The sequence below is a fragment of the Symphodus melops genome, assembly GCF_947650265.1.
Source record: "Symphodus melops genome assembly, chromosome: 10".
NCBI classification, from domain to species: Eukaryota; Metazoa; Chordata; class Actinopteri; order Labriformes; family Labridae; genus Symphodus; species Symphodus melops.
In genome coordinates, this window is record NC_136700.1 from 10,627,930 (window position 1) to 10,645,961 (window position 18,032).

General features: G+C 37.9%; 1 protein-coding gene across 1 annotated transcript in view; it reads left to right on the top strand.

The window, feature by feature from the left end:
- The first annotated feature begins 324 nt into the window (after positions 1 to 324).
- drd2a (dopamine receptor D2a) overlaps positions 325 to 18,032 on the top strand; it is a 37,735-nt gene continuing 20,027 nt past the window's right edge. The window contains exon 1 of the mRNA XM_079354342.1: positions 325 to 707. The gene's annotated coding sequence lies outside the window, so the exon portion shown is untranslated. The remainder of the gene's footprint in view (positions 708 to 18,032) is intronic.

Here is an 18,032-nt window from a genome sequence, read left to right on the forward strand (position 1 = left end):
ACTCCTTTACATAACAACATGAATGTGTGCTACTTTATCAGACACTACTTCTTATTTAAATCTTATGCAGCCTTTTATCAAAAGAAAAAAACATACTGTTAATTTGATCCACACATGTGAACATCATCTCCTTTGTGGTAAGTAGGCTAACTCAGTATTATAGGTGCAGTATAGAAAAACAAGTTGATATAAGGTCTCAACCATTCCAGTAACACTATAGGAAACATACGTTCCTTGAAGCGTTTAAGCAGCTGTAACCCCGCCTTGAATCTCCTCACTTCTTTGCAGTCGCCGCGCTCCTGCCTCCGTCAGTGCTGAAGGTAACTCCGTGCGTAAAGCTCCTCAACACCAAACGGACACAGAGCAAATTCAACCTCTGCTTCACTATTCTGAAGAAATCAAACTGGACAAATTTGTCCCTTCAGGGTTTCGTCTAACAACCGGGAAACAATTAATGATTCAAAGCTAAGATTTTTTTTTTTTTGTCTGTGAAAGAGAGAGTTTTTTCCCTCTCTAATGCAGTTATTTTCTTAACAGTCTGTACAGATGCTTCGCACCCGAGCAACTGCACCGCTTCGATTCATTTCATGTAAATAAACAATGTAAGAAGCAAATGAAGTACACTGTGGCAGATCACTTTGGACGCTCTTGGATTTAACAGCCGCTACCTGTCAAAACAAAGATTCAGTCAAACTTATGGCGTGAAGGTAAGACAATTATTGTTTCTATCGGGTGTTGTGCAGAAAACAAGATGAGACAAAAGGACTGTGTACACCCAATCTGTTTAAAGCCCTGTATGTTGTGCTGAGGTGTGTGTGCACAGCGTAACTGATAGGTGGGCCAGTCCAGTCTATTTAATGAGCGATCCAGGTGTGATGTAAAGTGATTTATTGGCTGTGTTTCCTGAGCTATTAACTTTTAAGGTGAATGTGCTGCGGCTGTGGGCTGACTATTTAAGTTGCTTCACCCTCCTCTAAATGTGTGGAACACTAAGAGTCGGACTGTGTGAATGAGTGCGTGCCTTAGCGCACGAACCTCCATGTGTCTCATGGAAAACAGGGAAGATTTGTGTTCATGTCGAATGTTTACACACTATTGATCCAGACTGCTCTTCGATGTAAAACAACTAAAAGCAAACATTTACTCTACGATGCTGACGAGTCTGAGGAAGTGTGCTGTGCATAGTGTGATTCTTGAGCCGTGGCAGTGTGCCTGTGTCAAGCTGTTTCTCCCAACCCACGGAGCGCTGATTTTAGATCTGTCTGTGCTTTCCAGTTTGTTATTAGTTCCTTGTTCTCCAGTGGCAGCGTGTGCTTCACACCGATCTGCGTGCAGGACAAGTGGAGGCTGTTTCTGGATGCACAGCCCTGTCTTCAATGCTTTATCAATTTAAAAGCATCTTCATATGGTTGGCTAATTTTGAGATTTGTTTTTTTAACCTGTTTGGCTCAGGCATTAATATGTGCGCATTAGTGATCAACGATGCTTGTATTTTTGTGGGCTATAAGTACCCCTCCCCCCTTTCACTCTTGGACAGTTTAAAGTGAAATCATTATGAATTTTTTAGTATTCCCTTTTTCTGTTTTTCTACTGTGCTTGCCTTGATATCCAGCTATGCCTTTTTTAAAGTCAGTAAATGCCAGTGACTGTACAGTAAACGTATAATATTCACAGTCTATAGTAAATACAGTCAAGTAAAATAAAGGCACAAAAAGGGAAACATAGGCTATTTGTAAGACTTTTTAAAAAAAAAACCCAACCCACTCCTTAACATTAATTACCAAACACAAAAGCTGCATTGGCATTTTTTAGCAGCTCTTTTGTAAGTCAACAGAGATTGAAAACATATGCCTGTTTTCTAAATATCAGCACTTTCAAAAAAAAAGAAAAAGAAAAAAAAAAGACATTGTCAGGTTTTATTTGACAAGTTAATTGATTATGGCAGCGCTTTCTGGGTAGAAATGAGGATAAAAAGCTTCATTAAAACACAACAGTAGCAGCTAATCCTGAAAGACTGAAATTTTAAGATACATTTCAAGATATCTGCTGATACTGGGTTTATTGGCTGACCAGCCAGTGACAGTCTAGAGACATATTGTTCATCCATATGGATTGTACAGCTTCCTGTCGCTGATCTGTCACACCTCGTCAGGAAGAATACAGCCTCACAAAGCTCCCTGATGCAGTGCTTGTCAACTCCAGCTGTTTGACACAGACAGCTTTATTGAATCAAATCTCCAGGACGCCCCCAGACAAAGCGGATTTTTCTCTCAGCGTGGGTTTCTTGAAATAACTCAAAAAGAGACAACACTAACAAGGATTCCAGAGCATGCTTTGTGCTGATCTGAAAGTGCTCCACTTTGTTCAAGATTAGTTAACATGAGAATTATTGACTTAAAGGTGCATTTTAAACAGGATAAGGTACATTATTAGCTCAGTAATCACAGGGTTTGAGGCCAAATCACTTAATACAGCTGGTCACTCAGTGGTGACATTTTGATTAAACACAGCTCCCACGAGAGATGACAGGGATTCAACAAAAACAAGAGGATGTAACTGCCCGTGCTTATTAAATTCAGTTGCAAACCGAAGCAAATGTTTGTTGACGTGGCTTCGGTGCCCAAATTTGATCCAGTCTATAAAATTCCAACCTCATTCATTACACAGAAAGCCATATAAGTTCCCAACCAAGTAGAACAACGGGAGCTTTTAATCAATAAAATAATATCCTCCCATCAAAGGAAATGTCATTTTAGATCCGTATTTGTTTCAGACGAAAATATGGAATTTGTTGATTATGTGTTAACATTTTGGTTATTATGTTTTTAGACACCTAAACTAATTAGTTAAATGAAGAGACAATAAGGGGTGATTGGTTAAACCTCCTGTGAGAATTGTTTTATCATTGAATTTAAACAGACTAATAAACACTGATTCCAATATGAGCTACAAAGGCTAACAAGACCATCAGGATCAAATCTGTATATGTATATATATAAAATACAGTACTGTAGTTATTTTCAGTGTCTGTAACAGGGCCGGTGAAGTCATTAGTAATAATTTAAACATGTTGTGTCGGTTGTGATACTTTTGACAGGCAGAAGAATTTGTCTGCCATATACATTTTTTCTTGTGTATGTACAGGACAAGATCAAGCAAAGATATGGGACATATCCATCTGTCCAAGATTAGCAAAAAATAGGAAGTTCCTCATAAAAGCTTTAAATAACAATGTTTGTTAGTTAGTAGACAGCTACTTTGCATTTGTTACCTTGGATACGTTCATGTAAGATACCCATGAACAAAACTGATGCTTTGTAAAGGGATAGTATGTTATGTAATGTTTTATTTCACTATTTAATCACACTGCATAAACCACTGAAATATTATTGATGTTGAATATGCCACAGATAAACATCAGGTCATTTTTTGTCTGCAGACCAAAAGACCAATAGTGTCACGCAAGTGTATCACTATTGTAAGTAAGGATAGGATAGGACAGGATAGGATAGGTGAGAGCTTTATTGTCATTGTAACAAGTACAGGTACAGGTAAAAGTACAACGAAATCTCACTTTGCTGGGAGTGCACTGATCTTCTGCGACTGTGCGGCGCAGACACTAGTTTCTTCCCTAACATCTTGAAAATGGGGGATTTTAGGGGAGGGGTGGTGGTGGTTAGGTGTGCGGTGGGATGGGGGCATAAGCCAAAGACATATAGCTCAGGGGAAGCATTGTTTGGACCAGTAAAAACAGCAAGCCAGAGAAATGAACACCGGAGCTACAGTGACCTTTGCGTGTGGTTCTGTCAGAAACAAAAGTGAGCTAAAATCAAATATAAATAGTTTACCCTTTCAGCTGAAGCTAAAAAAAAAATACCTAAAGTGCAAAATGGCCTGCAAGTCATAGACAGTGTAAATAAAGATCCATCTAATTAGCAATTGTATTATGGTTTATCTTTGAAGAATTTTGTGGGCAGTCCACTCGCTCAAAACATCAGAACAGCTCCTCCAGTATGCCATACAGTAAGTCTATGTGGTCACAGCCCCACTGCTTTTTTGACGAGTAAATCATTTAATTGTATTGGATCTGCGTGAATGTGTCCTGGCCTACATTTGCTCTCTCTTTCTCCTGAAACCCATTCCCCTGCATGTCAAATATGTCAGCACCCAAGAGATCGGCAGCATCACTGAAAGGGTGGAGCCAATTAGGTCTAGAAGCCAATAGGAGATCCATCAAGATATGTTCATGCTCCAAGTTACAGTTATATGCTGACAAAGTTATGTCAGATGGCTGGTCTGTCTGTACATTAATGGTGTGCTCATGTCACATATTGATCCATGTGGTATATACAGTAGCTGTAGTATTATACATGTTGCAGGAGAACCCTAACTGAATTTTTGTTGAATTAGCACGGCTGTATCTGTTGTTATGTTCTTGAGTGCTCGTTATTTGCTGTAACACTTTAGTTAAAGGAGCAATCTCTAAGATCCTACTGACATAAAATTATATTATCAGACATTAAGGAAACATGACATGTTGAAGTGCAGGCTTCTCTGACAACACTATTAGGATCAATATGTCCTCGTCCTCCAGTAAGTTTTGATTCTTGTCTGGATGGGTCCGTTATTGGTTTAACAAGAGAAGTTTGGAAGTTTTAAGGCAACCCCACACGGCTGTTTTGGACGCCCCTTGGTTTGCCAGATATGAGATGTGACTGCAAATAACAGCAAACCAACAGGTGTAAGCTACATGACCAAAAACATGGTAAAATTGGGATAAATATTGGAAATGCTTTTAAAACATGGAGAAAGATTAGAATGCAAAACAGTTTTAAGACTGATGCAGATCCATGGATCCAGAGCTAACTAAACAATGAAGCTTTCGTGTCCTCCACATGGCAACTCACCTGCACATCCTTTAAAGTGTTAGTTGTGTAAACAGTATCATATTCTTTCGTTAGACAGTGTGAGAGTGATTTTGTTTCTATTACAAGCATAACAAATTCATTTTACACACATATTGCTCTCCTGAATGCATCATTGAAAAACTATTAATTGGACAAGAAGCCCTTTGGTTTTGGTCAGTAAAAGCTTGAGCAACAGGTAGTCAAAATGCAGGCTACGTATAAAGAATGTTGAACAATCTGACAACTCCTCTTTTCAGCAGCAATCCCCTGAGAGGTATTGAAATATGTGCTAAAGATAGATTACACAGTTTTAGGCAATTTGTTGTATAATGTTGTACAGTATTTGTGCATATAGACACAAGTGCAAAATGAATCTTGTGGGACAATCCCATAAGCTCACGAAACTATCAGAGGTCAATGGATTCAATTGAAAACATTTCTTGCAGGCCAGAGAGTCTTTGAAGAGTGAACAAGTCCAGGATCACTGGGATGGTGGACAATGCGCTGCAGCTGACAGTCACTATTAGAAGTGAAGCAAAGAAACAAGGATTAATAGCAAAAGAAGAAAGAGAGAGCGGATTTTCCCAGGAGAAAAAGGAAATTTCCTCCCAATTATCTGGCTGTGGTATCTTAGGTCTGGAACAGGATGTGAATGTGTAGTTCAGTCAAGAGTGTCGATCTGTGGACTATAAATTAACAGCAATACTTGTAGATCATTCAAACTCTACACACATAGAGCCTGACACACATACACACACAAAAAACTCACACACATACGAAAACACACAAATTAAGGCACACAAGATATGGAAAAAGTAAAGTACTGATCAATATAAAGCTCTTCTTGCTGCCATTGATTCTCACACAAACATGAAAAGGTTAAAATCACATGAAAAGGATGATGATTTGTTCATCATTTTCAATAAATTATTTCAAAATCTTAGTCAAGTGCCAAATAAATCTGCAGTCTAACTACAGTACATAGCCTTTTAGTGGCAGCATCCATGACATTTCCCTCAAGAGTCAGGGAGTCCTTTGTTCAACAAAGCAAGCATAGATCCTTCTGTCTATATGACCTTTTTCTCTTAGCTTTGATAAATTACTATCCAATCAGATGCTACAAAGCCTACAAACAGCTTTGAACTCATCAGCAGAATTCAATCACCTCCAACTGATAACAACACTTAACAAGATGCTCAATTATTTGTGTTCAGATATTAGAGGAAATTCGAAAGTGAGAAATTAGAGACCCCATTAACTGTTGTTTTTTTATTCTAACATTGAATCAATCTCTCCAGGTTCTGTAAATGGTTGTTAATGGAGATGAAGTTTACAACAAAGGCTTTGTTTTTACAGCCCGTTCAGCTATGTTCACCTTGTTACTCACTGATGGATGCAACCCAAAAAAATGAAAGGCTACCTTTGCAAGTTGATCATCCCAGATACACAAACAGTACACTCCCTGTCCAGCATGAAACTTTAGAGAAATAAAAGGAGATGTATACTGTTGAAGAAGGTATTTGACCACTGGATATCTTGGGATGAGCAGGGATTTGTTGATTGATTGACTTAACGGAAGATTTGACATATCTAATTTATTTCCAGACAGCATTGAATGTAAATGTCATTTGAAGTAAATCATGCTATACTGGAAGTAAAGCTTGTGTTGTGAATAGAGCCAACAAATAAGAACATTAAAAACTACCAGCAGCCTCTGCCTCACACTCTAATATATTCTTCTCCCAACATTGCACTTTGTGATGCAATTTTCTTTGTTCACAGCATGACTAGCATCGCTATTACACAATACAAGCCAATCCAAAATGTAGCTTGTAATTCTTTCAGGCAACCAAAGAGTTCAAATGATGACACTGGTTGCCTGGTTGTCAAGAGCAATGAAAAGTGGCAACAACTGCAGATATATTTCATACACTCTTTACAATTTGCATGCAAAGAGATGACCTAAAAAACTTCAAACTCTAGTTTGTCAGGTGGCACTAAAAACATGTCTCCAGCAGGACGCTTATGGTGCTTTAAGTCTGTGATAAGAAGTTGTTATGTAATTTTTCAAATTATCCTCAGCTCTTTTTAAAGGTGACTACTATACAACTCTGTGTAGTTTCTCTGTTGTCATTAGCAACCACTTTGTGCCATGCTGTGTAACATGTTTGCAGTTTTTTGAAACTCAAGCCCTAATGTGATTTGTTAACTAGGAGGCACAGCTACATTAATTTTAACAAGATGGGCATATTGTCTTGACCTTTAGTAGCGTTAAGCATGCAAGAGCTGCCATGCTTCCTCTGTTGTCAGACAATTCTCTGTATACATTTCGAAAAAAGCAATACTACAAAGCTCCTAACTAATGCAATTAATCTGCTGATGAGTGCACCTTGAGTGTCTAACCATCATTTCAGTCACTATGGGACTGCAGGATTGTGAACTCCCTGAGATGACTTGCAGAGTCAGCTCTGGCATGAATCGGGTAAAAGACACCCTGACGTCAACTTTTCAAACAAACCAAGTAACATTTGCTCAGTGTAGGACTGTAGGTTTGTGAACTCCCTGAGATGACTGTGCAATAAGCTCAGGCATGGATCAGGTGTAAGAAAGCCTGACCTTAACTCTTTTTTGTTTTGTTTTTTTAATAATTAAAAAGCGACCGAGCAGTTTCAGACAGGCACAGTAAGGCCTGCCTCTTAATTTACCTGAGGCTTACTTTCTCGGGCAGGCAAGGCGTGCCAGGGAAAAGCAGGTGCAGAGCCATGTGTGCACCTGCATCCATTCCTATGTGTGTGTGTTTCAGGGTTAGTAATGGAAAAGCAGCCGGTGTGTGTATTTGTCTGTGTGTAGACTATTCACCCTCACAAGAGACAAGTCTGGTTGTTAGGTTGGAGCTTCCCTAGGACCTAATGAGGTCGATGGAGGCTTGTTACCAACCTCCCCTTTCCTCTCCTTGCAGTGGGCCAGTCCTTTACCAATTTTACTCCAATGGCTTGATTTGAGAAGGTAATGGCTGAACTCATCACCACAGTAACCTTTATGTCTTATCCATAACCCTGATGCGTATAGGTTGAATTCATACCCCAAGGTCTTTTTCTCTTAGTTGATGCTACAAAAGTGCTTTATATTTGGCCCCTTGTGTCCTTCTATTCCCGTCTCTAAATGTCACTTGTCTTGGTGCTTCTTGGATGGTTTTCAATGTTGTATTTGTTTATTTTTGTTAACCCCCTTCTGACAGCTGCATATTGGACTCTGAACACAATTTCCATGTAAACAGGTTATTGCACGTCAATCCAATAAATGACTGAGTGGTCCCTATGTTGTGTTTTTTTAAATTAAGTTGGGAAGCAGTATTAAAATAGGAAGCTGCTTTTTTTCCTTTTATTTTCTATATTTTGCTGTTTGGAAATAGAAAATACAATCATACAGTATGTAAGCTGCAAGTGAGATTAAGCTATCAACACACAAATCTTTGACTACTGTATCAAAAGATGTCATTTAAACACCAACAGAATTGGAAATACATTCCCATTCATTATGGAGAGTCCACAACAAAATGTTAATAACATATAGAGGTTATTCAGTTCTTAATAATCATCTACCATCTTTATTCTTTAACTATTTACTGTCTTTATCAGCAACTGGATTGAATGTACCTTTATATGTAAAGGCTGCAGAGAGAAGGGAGTATAATTGCAACACCACGATAATGACATAGTAATTGGTACTCTGAATGAGAAGGTTTATTTTTAGCAAAAGTCATAGCAGTTACCACCTACACAGCCAGTCTGCAAAAAAAACGGGCTTTACAATTTAATAACTTGCCTCCTTATGTATTCAGCAACAAATGGGGGAAAATTTTCCAGGTAGGGAATTTGCAAGATAGTCACTGACTTCACCAACATTGAAGATTTCGACCTGGTATCTAAGAGGACTGGGCGGATAGAAAACTAATTAGGATGAAGGCTATCGCAGGGTGGGATCAAACACTTTGACAGTATTGATGTGCTAGTACTAGCTTGAGGTTTGCTTTCTATTTGGATAAGCGAAGACTGAGAATCAGGAAAGGATTAAGGGTAGTACAATAATCCTAATTGTACCATTAAAAATGTGCCTAAAACCATCTGTGAAAAACAATTAGGCGTTCATGATTTGGATAATCAATGTGGGAAAGACAATTACTTGGGCATTACCCAACCAAATTTGATTTATGAATACATTATTAAAGAGACAAATGTTAAACAATGCCTGAGAATGTAGAAGGAACATGGAGAAAATAGAGCAAAACAACAATAATGGAATGGATTGCATCTTGAATAGTAAAGAGGACATCTTATCATGTAGTATGTTTCTGTTGGTGTAATGATCCGTTGCTCATGTTTCTGTGGACATTTTTTTCTGTCTTTGACAGAGTTTATCAATCACATTTCAGGCCTCTGGGACAGTGATTCAATGCAACCAAATTGTATATTTAATGGAGCTTCTTGTGAGGTTTATTGCAAGGTTTAATAAACTGACACCTGCATAGCTGACGCATGATTGGATAATATTAGAACTGCACAAAGAATAGGCCTGTTATTACTTTCCCCTCTGTCTAATGCCAGTTCAATCAGGAGAGACAATACGTGATATTAAGAAAATTATTTATTACATTGAATAAAATGAAAATGTGACTTGACAGAAAATCTTTTGGTGCTTGACTCTATGGGGTGGATGATCAGTTTTGGAGAATGATGTTCTGAACGTCATTTGGATAGATGATGATTCTGCTGGTGAAGATAGCAATGATGGGGAGGAGCAGAGGCACACGAACACCGGCATGAAGGAACGAGGGCAGAGAAAGAATCATATTTAAAAGGGGAGCTGAACGATGAAAGGCTGGAAATGGAGGAGAAACGCTGTGCCATTGGTTTGATGAGGTCCGCTGACAGGACAGCTTATTAACTCAAAGACAGTCCAAACTGACAGCTTGAGTATGACAGTGGAAATATGATAGCATGCAAAAGAGATAGAGAAAGAGAAAAAATGTAATGTTATCAGAGATTTAACAGTTTGGAAATCAGTGCCAGTAAAAGGCAGCAATAAAAAAGTTGGGCATTTTAGAATTTCCTCATAGTGTACAGTAGTCGTAGCAAGAATGCAACTCTTGATACAGTTGTGAAAGAGTCAGTCGTCTCTCAAGCGGGTCATGGTGGGGGCTTCGATCACCAGCTCTTGCAGCCACATGTCCGATGTGTACTTGGGCAAGCCACTTGACCTCACATTGCCCCTGCTGCTTTTTCAGTTGTATGAATGTTTGTGAATAGGACTAGTTTCTTCTGATGATACTCTTTGCCATCACTATCTGAAGCGATGTGAATGGGGAGGTGTGACCTGCGGAGTCACACCTACAGAAGAGCAAAACAACACTAATAATAAAAATGAGTTTGGAGTCATGCTTATTTGGCTTCAACCAAACTGAATGCCTTTTTTTAATTAAGATAAGATAATATAACACTTTCTTGTCTGTTTGTACGGAAATGTGTATTTCATTACAAGCTCTGAAATCCTCGCATTCAGTCAGATCACATCATACTCAAAAGACAGAAAGTAAAAATACCATTGGTTCCATTAAAAATCCCAGCTCAGCAGTGATGTAGATCATAGATATACGTAAACTACTTAATGTCATCATAATTAATTATACCATACTTTGCAAAATGTCATCTGTAGCATGGTAGCTTGTAACCTAATCCACAAGTATAAGTTTACAACAACAAAAAACAATCCTGTTTATGCTTTTGTAGATGTTTGTATCAGGCATTTAAAAAAAATACAACAAAAAAAACCAAACTGTATCCTCTTGGAATGACCCATTTATCTGATGAAAAGCAGACGGCAGCAAAACCCTACTTGGAAAAACCTTACGGGATAAGAGACCAACACTCTCACTTGTGCTTCTTATCTGCTTCGTCTTCTTTCTTTTTTTTTTGTTGGTCAGGCAAGACAAGCCGTGACACTACTGTGGAAATCCAGGATATCCAGATAATGCCTCCTGCTTTCATAGATCAGTGCTGGTGTCACCTGGGAATAAAGGCTGAAGGATTGTGGGTAGAAAGTGAGGTCAGGCTATATAAGGATTATCCAGGACAGGTCAACTGCTCACAGCACTGAGGTCACCTGGTATGCTCCGGCACTATTTAACCTATTTAATGATGATAGATGGATACACTATAGCTGTTGCTCTGTTTTCTTTATAAAAAAGTCAAGAACCTTTTTTAAATATGAGGTTTATGTAACGATAACAAAACTGAATAATTGTGTCCAAAATTTGATTAATCACACTAAATGTGTTATTAATTTCCCTTGTAATGAGGTTATAAATGCATTTATTAATCATGTTTAGTCAGTATAAAGGCTAACTTGGCCCAGGAATAGCATTTTCTTCGAAAACTGGCCAATATGAGTGCCATGAGCCCATTAGCTGACCATCAGAGAATAAATATGAAGTAGTAGGATCCTATTTTACCTCCCAGTCCAGTGAGTACCATTAAAATGAAAGAGCCACATTTACATATTTACGGGTGGGTACTTACGCAGTCTATGGCATTGAAGAGGAAGTAAAGGCTAGAATTATCATGCAGCATAAACAAGTCGTTTCCCCCCTGGTTGTATTTGGTGCACTGAGCTTATAAGAAAATGATTTTGGTTTGAAGTACCTCAGTTCTGGACACGTCAATAAAATAAATCAATGTTTTCATCCAACACTGAGTAAGACAGCAAACAGACATGTTCTTAATGCGTGTAAGTGTTGCACATTAGAGACATTTTGTATTTATTCTCTTTTATGTCTTAAGAGGTTATAAGACATTATTTTTAATCATCTATAGTGTTCTTTTCAAACGTGTTTGCTGAGCAGTATTGATTGTTTGATAATATAGCGGTGTAATAGTTGAGTCTGATAGCTTCTTAAGACAGTTTATCTTTACAAATGTTAACAATGTGTGTAGCAAAGGCTGCCCTTTTTCATAGCTGCCCTTTTTGGTCATTGAGGTTAAATAAGTTCCTGTTGTTTTATAACAGAAGGTCATTGTGTGAAATAAACTTCATCACAGGAGAGGTCTGCCTTAATAGACTATGACTATGTAAACCAGCCAAATCTCTGCAACATTTCCATCGCTCAAGAAAAAAGACTTCATGAACTATCAAAAACAATTACACATCAACATAGTGGGCATATGATCACATGTATTTGTGTGCTCGTAAATGTGTTCTCACAGTTTTACCTATTGTTGGATTGTATACATATGCTAGTTATGTGGTGTATGTTAATTGTTTAACCACAGAATCTTTTGCATCAAACTTTGGCCAGAGGAGTTTGACATCATGTGATCGGTCCGGTAAAGTGTGTGTTTTTGTGTGTGTGTGTTTTGCCCAGTGCTTCAGAACTTGTTCACTTTGCTACCTGGCATGAAAGGTTACTTCCGTTTCTATCTATAATTTGGGGATTTTGAACCCTTAAATCACAGTTGTGTCATTTGGTCACATTTTTTTGAACCAGCAGCGTAATGACTTTTGTTCTTATTTACTTTTAGCACAATGCCCAGCAGCTTCTGGGCTCAAAAGACAAGAGTGGATTGCAAAAGCACTGACAGGTGTCAGGCACTTCTTATTGTGGCCCAGAGGAGTCGAAAACAATAGACACATTTTGAAAGGGGTTGAGAAAATGATAGCTAAACACTGGAGAGCTTCAAATGACCAGACATCATAACATACATTAAAATAATATGTGGGGACATTGTTTGGTTGTTTTTAGCATTGTCTTCTTTTTAAAGGGAATTTATAAGTAGAAATGTTTGTTTGAGAACAGAAAGAAGAAATTGAGAGGTGGCTTATTAGAACAGGAAATCACAGCACCAGACAAATAATTACAGAGAAACAGGTATTGATTAGCAATACAGTTAAACCTTTGCAGAAATGAGATGGCCAATTTCAGCTGTGATTGAGTCAACCTTCTGTGTATTATCAACATGTTTTTTGTTTTCACCCGTTCAGCTGTTTGTTGTAAAATACATGTTAAATGTTGTTTAATTACAATTAAGGGTTTTCTGCTGATCTTGCAATATAGGGAACATTAGTGTTTTTTTAGTTCATCTTGGAAAGAAAACAAAAAAATGAGTCATTGACTTCAGCAACAATGAAAAAAAAATTCAAGAAGCACCATCATCAGGGGAAGAAGTCATACCTGTCAGGAAAGGGGGACGTGGGACACAGGTGAAGAATGATAATTTATAGAAGTTATAGAGTGTAGAAACTTTTTTTTTGTAGAGCCAAAACAAAGTTAATGCCCCTGAAATTATAGAACTCAACCACTGCTCCAAAGCAGCTGACTCATCACCAACACCAAACTGCCCGGGAGACCCATAAAACACTTAACAAAAGCAAAGGCTACCAGGGAGGCCTTAACAGATTAACAAAAGAGGATGGGGTATAACAACAAAACTACCCCAAGTTTTTCACTGAGAGACAAGCAATGCAAAACAAACAAACACAACAGTCTTTCTGTTTATGCACACATGGAACAATTAGAGAAACCACAGGGACAACCTCTCACTAACTCTGAAGGTTAGCTAATGAGTCAGCACAGAGTACTGAGGTCCAAGAGTATGTATAAGCTCCCTACACCTGCTCTTATTCAAGGTCAATCAGTCACAAACACCTGACTGTGTACCGAGGTGATTCCTTGATCAGTATCAGCGAGAAGCTAGAGAGAGTGACCTCACAATACTGCATTCTATACAGTATGCTATATATATTGTTTTGGATCAAAAACCTAATGAGGTAGCTAACAATGAACTCAATTTGACAACTCATTACCTAACATTGAAACCGTTAACTCTTTTCTGTCTTCATAAAATATCCTACAAAGTAACTAAGGAAAGTGATATAAACAGGCATATGTAATTCACTCAAATTGGACCAACTACTGCAGCAAACCAAAGTTAACATATATCGAGTTTCACAATTGACAAAATGACACCAGCTTGGGTGGAGGGCCAAATATCCAGAAACCCCCTGTGTTAGATTTTTTACTTCCTGGCCAGTTGTCTATTTTAATATCTTCAGTACAAAGCACATCTCTGGGCTTTGATTCTAAATTGTAACCTGGGGATGTAATTGATATCCCTGGAATATTTATATTCAGCTCAAAATCCAACTTGAACTTGTCTCAGCCTGGTGTTTGATCAGTGTAGACAGAGTTCTATCAAAGAGTGACAGGCAAAACTCAGTGATGCATCGGTTTCATCCAAGGTAACAGCCTCTGATCTTTCCAGGATATTGCACCCCCTAGATCACCGTATTGTCAATAATTTGAAGTATTTGAAGATTTTATCTCTGACTTTTTTGTTATTCTGGTGAAATTTAAATGTAAATCCTTAGGTATTTTAATATTAAATTAATTGAGGCCTGGAACTTGATTTCTCTTGGGATTACTTGTTTGAACCCACTCATCTTTGATAGTTTTTTATCTGATTGCCCAGACTTTCATAAGATGCATTAGACTGGCCTTGTCATGAAAGGGCCTATGTATTTACATCTCACCACATCAGTCCATCATCGTTTCCATCACTTTATGAGTTATTAACTGGGGTAGTTTGCTTTCATGTGTTAACAGGAAGAGTGAAACTGTGCAATCAGTGACACATATAGAAAAGTAAAATCTCAGGTATTCTCTGTTCTTATACAACTTTAACTTCCCTTTTAAAAAAAGTGTGTTTGTGATCGTTGATACTTTGCAGTCTGCATACTATAGTATGGATTAAGTGTGGCATTTGACATCGTAGATTCCAGAGGTTTATGGCCTGGGCCTCATGTAGTTTGTCTTAATGTTTTTGTGAGTGTTTGCCACAGAGACACTTAATTTAAATGTGAGAAATGGCGTACTTCAGGGTTATGTTCACAGACCCCTTCCATTATGTTTTTATATATTACACAAATTAGCCATATAATAAGCTTTAATAGAACATTTAACAATGCTCAGTTTTATAGATCTGTGGCTAGATGATGTACCAAATAATTATAACGGGCTTTCTTGTTTGGGGTGTAAACTGGATAGTACTTATTTTCTTGATCGTAAGCTCTGAAATTGTTCTCATAACTTATAAAGTTTCTCTCTCCACAGCTGTTATTTCTGTAAAACGCTTTTTTGGGTCAAAAGCCAACAATCTTGGCTTTATAATACTTCCCTCCTGTTTGATTGGCAAATGCAGGGACTTCTCAAGCATCATAGCTCCTGTCTTCTTGACCCTAATTTAAATGTTTGTATATTTCAGACTTATCACTGTTCTGTCGCGTGTTGGTAATTAAGGTCTTTATAGTGTCCATCGCTGAGTCTATCAAATTCTATATTTAAATAAACATTTGACCATAAAGCCACCATTACAACTGTTTTCACAAAAGAATCCATGTTTCATGACAGCCCCATAAAACACCTTTTACCTCTGACAATAAAAGATTAGTAAATAGTTTTTTATTTACTTTTCGAACCAAAAGTCAGTCATGAAGGAAGTTCCTATGAGTATTTACTCAGTATCCATGTTGGAACAAACAAGTACAAAACTATACATTTGCACAATTGTTCATTAATCTCTTAAAACCCAATACTTAATATTTTAGCTATCAGAATGCAACACTCAGTTCAATCCCCAGAGTTTAAAAGAACCCTAGCTCTCTGCTGCCAAATCTAAATTTAAAACTCGTCACCATTCCCATGTGTTGTATGAAGACAACGCTTAGTCTCTGCAAATTTATCAATCTTAGGATTTCTGCAAGTTTTTTTTTTCTTCTTCTAGATAATAATTTTGCAGACTTTTCTGAAAATTATACCCTCTTTCATACTTTGTGTTTGTGGTCCCCAAGATACATGAGCATCTACGTAAGCTGTGTGCCTACACTTCATTCTCTCATTCTTATTCTCCCCCTCCTTGGCCTCTCTTTTCATTCTGGCTTCTCTGTGTTAGACCAGCATCTGTCATGGGACCTTGCGCACTCCCCTAGCTGCCAGTGTCTTCTTCAAGATGTTTTGGATCTGGATCTTCCATCTTCAGGAATTCAGTCTTGTTGTGTCGCTCTTTCTTTGGACCCTGTGTGTTTGCTTCCTTATATCTAGCTTTGCAAATTGTTTTCCTGAGCTTTTATTTGTGTATGTTTGCATTGTGTGTCCTTCAAGGAGCCTCCATGGACATGGAGATTGGTCAAGATTCTCATGGATCCCTTTCCATTATGTTTACGACCATTTGTTTTTCTTCTCACCATGCTTGACCTTAAAGTCCATATCGATTCTTTATCTTTTTTACTGAGGAGGGAGACTTTAGTCTGCTGTAGATGTTTTCAGCTTCCTGTGATGATTCAAGCTGGCTTTGAGGTATTATCTTAAAGAGACTTTTTTGTAAGGGTTTTAGTGAATATTTAACAATGTATTATTTAATCCTCACAATGAACTCTAAGCTGTGTGCCGGTAATTCTAAACTCCTCAGCTCCCCACCCGTGGTGTTTCAAGCAGAAACTACAGTGACTGCTGAATCAAGCACCATGGGGGGCAGACGATAAATTTAACTTCTCCAGAGTCTAAAGCCTTATTTGTGTAATGAATTATCAGTGGGTACTACTACAGTATGTGCCACTGTCTGTTTTTGTCATTGAATGTCCAACAGCCTCAATACATTTTACATCACACTTTTTTTTTTAGTTGTTTTGCTAATAGTTTTGGTACAGATCCTATCGCCATGGTCATTACTAAGAAAATTTGTCTGATATGCTTGGCAAATTCCAAGCTAGAAAAAAAGTAATTCATTAACACAACAAAGTTTTTTTTATTATTTATAACCTTTATTTAACCAGGAAGAGAAACTCATTGAGATTAAAAATCTCTTTTTCAAGAGTGTCCTGGACATGACAAGCAGAAACACAAAAACAGAGTTTCAGACAGACAACGAGCAGCCAAACATAGAAATACAAAAATACATCAAAGTGTCGTCAAACTTCAGATGGAGGGAGTAATTCTAAGCTTTTTTAACAAAACCAAAAACAACGCATGACCCCCACTGTCCTGAGGAGCCCCACCACTGAGAGGCATGGCCTTTAACAAAATTTACCAAACTAGATTCACCGCCAACTTGTTTAAAAACAGCTCACATACAAGATATTGAACAGAAATTAAGGTAAGATTGTTCAGCAAGAGGTTCCTAACAGAACACTTAATCATAACAATAATAAGATAACAACCATAAGACGATACAGCACAGGAGTGGAAAATATATGAACAAAAATATCATATCGAAATCATAAGGGATTAAAGGAACTAAAACAATAATTTTCTCTTTTAAAAATTGCGGCCCCTGGCCCTTGGTCATGGGAAGGTCTGGTTGGTACAAATATTGAAAAAGCAGAGGGGGAATTTTTTGGCAAAACCTCCCCAATTACCAAGGTGCATGAATAGTGAAAGGCTTGAAGAGGTCAAAAAGCTCCAGCAACACTTGGCCTACCCTGATTTAAGGCCACAAGCTGACGCGTTGGTGGCCTTAAATAACTGTAATAATAGCAAGTGTTGCTGGTACAACAATTGAAAAACTACATTAAAAAATGTCAGTGATTTAAAGAGGAGGACAGGTCAAAAAGACATAAGAGACATTTTAACAACTTAGCCAGGAAGAAAACTATAATGACTAGCACAGAGAGGGAGGTTGGCGGGTTTTAAGCATTAGCAAATCCTACTGAATGAGGTGAAAAAGTGTTTTGGAAATGGAGATACAAGTAAATAAGAACTGAAAAATGTAGAAGATTATAGAAATAAGAGTATGTTATTGAATAGGTTACTGGCTAACATTTAATCATTCTGCAGGTATCCCTTGTTTGAGATCCTGAATTTGTTATTGGTCATTGGCCTTAATCCCTTGGAGCAGGACATAATAATTATCATCATTATCATCAGATCCAGGTCACAGCCTGGTGATCTAGTTTAAACACTATTGGAGATTGTGAATGCAGCAGAAAGAGAGCAGAGGGTTGTTTTTATACAGTAAGCTAGCACCAGCTATCAGGCCAGCAGCAAGAGCAGTCTCAAGCACTGTAAGTAAGGATGTAGAG